Source organism: Aquila chrysaetos, assembly GCF_900496995.4.
Source record: "Aquila chrysaetos chrysaetos chromosome W unlocalized genomic scaffold, bAquChr1.4 W_unloc_6, whole genome shotgun sequence".
NCBI lineage: Eukaryota > Metazoa > Chordata > Aves > Accipitriformes > Accipitridae > Aquila > Aquila chrysaetos.
Window position 1 is genome coordinate 259,849 of NW_024470326.1, and position 4,919 is coordinate 264,767.

The 4,919-nt window shown below is 51.6% G+C and overlaps 1 pseudogene; it reads left to right on the forward strand.

Moving 5' to 3' along the window:
* Positions 1 to 645: 645 nt before the first annotated feature.
* On the forward strand, positions 646 to 1,656 carry LOC115337739 (annotated as a pseudogene).
* Positions 1,657 to 4,919: the final 3,263 nt, after the last annotated feature.

Sequence of the window (4,919 nt, forward strand, 5' to 3'; positions counted from 1 at the left end):
TGTCTGGTGGCTTTTCAGGGTAAAATATGGGAGCGTGATCACCATCCACCTCAGACAGGTGCAAGCACAGTGGAAGTGGGAACTAGACAGAAGGACAGAGCAGCTCCCCTCTCTCTGCACTAAGCCACAGGCAATCCTCCTGACTTGCCTGGCTCACCCTGTTCTCCCAGACTGCAGCAGAAATGCTGAAGGCTTCTGAGATCTAAGAAAACTCCCCAGGGGTGATGTAGGCAGCTGTAAAAAACCCTAGAACTCTAAAACTATTTTTACCTTCCTGGGTCCTTAGCACTTGGGAGTGCAGGTGCTGACAACCCCTTCTGCATTAGGAGTGGATTCAGCTGACAAAGTCAAACACCAGACTGGCCCCTGCCTGCACCCATCCCATGAACCCACTGCTGCAGAGCAGGGCTGACTTCTCAAGAGCCCATGGGTAGAGGCCCTGCTCTTCACTGCACGCTCGGCCAGCACCAAGCAGGGCTCCAGCCACAGGCCTGAAGGAAGGTCTCCTAGAAAAGGAAAAGGGTCTGTGTGTGTAAGAATGGGAGCATCTGCGGGAAATGGCTTTGATATTGCTCAGAGAATAATGCCCTGACTCTTCCCTGTCTTTTTTCTACTTTGAAAGCACCCCATGCCCAGAGGAAGAAAATGTCCAACGGCAGCTCCAGCGCTGAGTTCCTCCTCCTGGCGTTTGCAGACACACGGGAGCTGCAGCTCTTGCACTTCTGGCTCTTCCTGGGCATCTACCTGGCTGCCCTCCTGGCCAACTGCCTCATCATCACCGCCGTAGCCTGTGACCACCGCCTCCACACCCCCATGTACTTCTTCCTCCTCAACCTCTCCTTCCTCGACCTGGGCTCCATCTCCACCACTGTCCCCAAAGCCATGGCCAACTCCCTCTGGGACACCAGGGCCATCTCCTACCCAGGATGTGCTGCCCAGGTCTTTCTGTTATTCTTTTTGATCTCAGCAGAGTATTTTCTTCTCACTGTCATGGCCTACTGACCGCTACGCTGCCATCTGCAAACCCCTGCACTACGGGACCCTCCTGGGCAGCAGAGCTTGTGTCCACATGGCAGCAGCTGCCTGGGGCAGTGGGTTCCTCTATGCTGTGCTGCACACTGCCAATACATTTTCACTACCCCTCTGCCAAGGCAATGCTGTGGACCAGTTCTTCTGTGAAATCCCCCAGATCCTCAAGCTCTCCTGCTCAGATGCCTACCTCAGGGAAGTTGGGGTACTTGTAGTTGCTGTCTGTTTAGCTGTGGGGTGTTTTACTTTCATTGTGCTGTCCTATGGGCAGATCTTCAGGGTTGTGCTGAGGATCCCCTCTGAGCAGGGACGGCACAAAGCCTTTTCCACCTGCCTCCCTCACCTGGCCGTGGTCTCCTTGTTTGTAAGCACTGCCACGTTTGCCTACCTGAAGCCCCCCTCCATCTCCTCCCCATCCCTGGACCTGCTGGTGGCAGTTCTGTACTCGGTGGTGCCTCCAGCCTTGAACCCCCTCATCTACAGCATGAGAACCATGAGATCAAGGATGCCCTGAGAAAACTAATCACTGGATGCTTTTTAGAAAGAAAGCAGCTGTCCTCTTGTCTTCTGCATAGTACTTATATCTCTTTGCAGACCAACCTGTCTTTGCTGGTCTTTTTATGGTGATTTTTGGGTGTGGTTTTTATTTCTTCTATGTCACTTTCTTTTACTTATCTGAAAGCTTTCCACAAAGAAATGTCTGTCTTCCTCTGGTTTCTAATTCACAGTCTATCCACATTTTGTGTCCTGGAGGCTGTGCAAATGAGCTATGCCCTCTGTGTGCATTTAAACAAAATAAAGGGCCCTGCAGTGACTTGTTCTTATGAGATCCTTCCTCCAAGACCTTCTCTGCAGCTGCAGGGAGCAGTGCCTGTGTGCAGAGGGGAAGAAGAAAAGAGTCCAGGCCACAGCAGCAGTGCCAGGGAGCACCAGCGCTGGTCTTTCCCCAGCTGCTCTCTTCCCACTGCATGCTTTCCTTCTGAACCCTTTGGTTGGTGGAAGACCTGAGTGTTCCTCAAGCATGGTTACAGTCCTGCTGTGTGGCAGGCCTGTGGCCGCAGGCACTTGTGTGACAGAGCTGGCCTCCATTGCAGCATTTCCATCAGACAAGGGGATCTCCCCATGCCTTGTGCCACAGATGCCCCCCACCCCTGGGGCTCACCCCTCTCCGCCCCCGAGGAGCTGCTGTGCCCTTCAGAGGGTCTGGGGCTGTGGGGTGAGTGCCCAGAGCTCTGCCGCACCCTGTGGTGGGCACTGGTGTGGGGCCATGCCAGACTGGGCTGTGCTGGGGAGAGGGCAGGGGAGGTGCAGAGAGGTTAAGGGAAGTGGGAAGAGTTTAGGGGGAGCTGGTCTGGGCTGGAAAGCGCCCAGGAGAGAAAAATATCAGTGTGTAGCTTGCAGTGTGTGACCATGCAGGGCAAGGGCTCACACCGGGGGTTTGTGGTGCAGAGGCAGGGCTTGTGGCAAGCATGGAAGACACGCAGGTGCAGAGCACAGAAGAGGCCTGGTCGGTGCCCTTGCGGTGTGGTCAGACAGGGAAGGTGGCTCGGGGTCTTCATCACTCCCAACATCTCTTTTTGGCCATGTCCAGCACTTGCCAGTTATTCCAGGTTTACAGGTAAGTTTTGCTGTGAGGCCACCTCCACTGTCCCGGTGGCCCAAAGGCTGGTTTGGGGGAAGAAACAGCCCTGACCAGCTTCTCTCCTTCCCCAGACCCTGGCAGACCCTGGAGCAGAGCTTTCTGCAAAGCCCCATGTAGTACAAGGCTGGGGCAGGGCAGGGGTCGGGTGCTGGGGAAGCTGCAAAAGTAGGAAGGTCATGGGGGAACTGTGATCTGAAGGCTGTCTTTGGGATCACAACGAGGGGAAGGTCCCCACCCCTGACTCTCCCCTTTCCTATGCTGTTCCTGCACAGTGGAGCCGTGGGTCCACGTATCGGCAGTAGGGCTGGGCCAGCACAGGGACAGGGCGCTGACAGGGGCCGTGAAGCAGCTGCCAGGAGGTGCCATCATGGACACTTGTTCTAAGAATTGTACACCAGAGGCTAATCACTGAGAACTTACAGCTATTTTGTCAAGTAAAAAGAAAAATGAAAGAGCTTTAGTTCATCATCGAGAATACAAAGGAGTTCCCTTTCAGCACTGTCCTGTTACTACTATTAGTGATTGTGAAATGTGTTCATCTGATTCGTGTCAATATAAGCAATGCTAGGGCCGCATAATAAAATGTGACCCTCACTGTATATGTAATCTTTAACCATTTTGTCGGTCCTCGTATAACCACAGGCCAGGAGGAAACAGATGATATGTATATAGTTCTTTTTTGCCAGCCCAAAACCGGTTTTGTTGTTAACTGCGCAGTGTTAAACAAGAGATCCTAGGGGAGAACTGAGGCATTTATCATAGTATTAAGCGAGGTTACGAACGGGGTGATCTTTAGTATGTATGAATAGAGGGTGTATTGAAGTGGCAGGGTGTAAGCAATTTGTTATATGCATTTGTTGGGGGGGGGGGTGTCTGTTGCGAACTTGCTTGGGTTTTGGAGGCCACAGCTGGTGTTGTGCAGGGTGTCCTGTCACACAGGATGTCTGCTGTCATGCCCGAGCAGTGAGGAGCTTGGTAGGAGATACATTGTATAGAAGACCCCTCAGCCAATGAGGAGAGTTCGAGAAGTTTCTAGGAGAACTACTGCACCTGCACAACCAGGAGGTGGAGAGTTTTTGGAAGGACACGATGTAACTACTGTTAGACTATAAAAGAAGCTGGGTTGTTTTTCACAGCGTGCATCTTGGTAGAGCAGAGACTCCCAATGCACCCAGCGCTGTTTGCTTGCCTTTATTCATTTAATAAATTGTAAACTTTGATTGGAATCCTGTTTGAGACTAAATTCATTTATCACAGTGATAGTTCCATTAATTCCAAAATGTCCTTGAGATCTTCTATATTTTTCCTTGGTTCCAAACCTCAGGCTGCTCAGACACGGAAAGTACTACCTCAAACCCCTGCGAACCAAATCTCTCCCACCCGCTCTCATGCACATTCTTTTACCCCAGGACACTTCTAACCATCATGTCAGCACACTTCCTGGTCTCTTTTTTATCTGGGTGAAGTCAGGGTGCTCCCTCAAAATGCTTTCCCTACAGAAGTCTTCTCTACCTGCTGATCCCACTTGTATCGCCTCACACTATGTACAGCTCCATCTTCCTTCAGCAGGGCTCCATGGGATGGACAGTTTTCCTGTTCCTTTCATGAGAAAAGGTGACAAACAGGAGAGGCTCCTTGCCAGGAAGCCAGGGCCTTGGGTGTTGCTCAGCTGCTTCTTACTGGCACTTCACTCAGACTCTGTTGTGGTGGCTTTGGTGCTTTTCTGTGGCTACCCTTTCTGCAGAGAAGATCTAAAAAAGACAATGATTTCATAAAAGATGGTCATAAAGGCCCTGTTGTAGACAACAATGTTTGCCATGAGCTCTGGAGGGAGTCAGGAAGATCGTTAATAAGCACCAGGAATATGCAGGAATCTCAAGGCCTCTTCTGAAGAGCGAGCAGCTCTGAGCAGCACTCATTGATTGGCCATTTGTAGGGCTCAGAGAGAGGGTCGAGGGATGTCAGTGAGAACAAGGAGGTGGCTGATGGCTTTAGCAATCCTGAAACCCTCTCTGAGGCCAGAATGGAAAGCAGTGGATGTCTGTGGATAGGGAAGAGGAGGAGTGTGTCCTGGAAGCTGTCAGGAAGGAAGACCCCTCTTCTGCAAGTCAGGGATGAAAGAGATTTTCTATGATAATGTGCATGCCTAGAAAATGGAGAAGGCCTCCTGCTGAGGTGGCTATCATGCCAGATGAGCTGACCTTGCTCTTTTCCTGCTTCACTTCCGATACTTGGATTGACCTCAGGA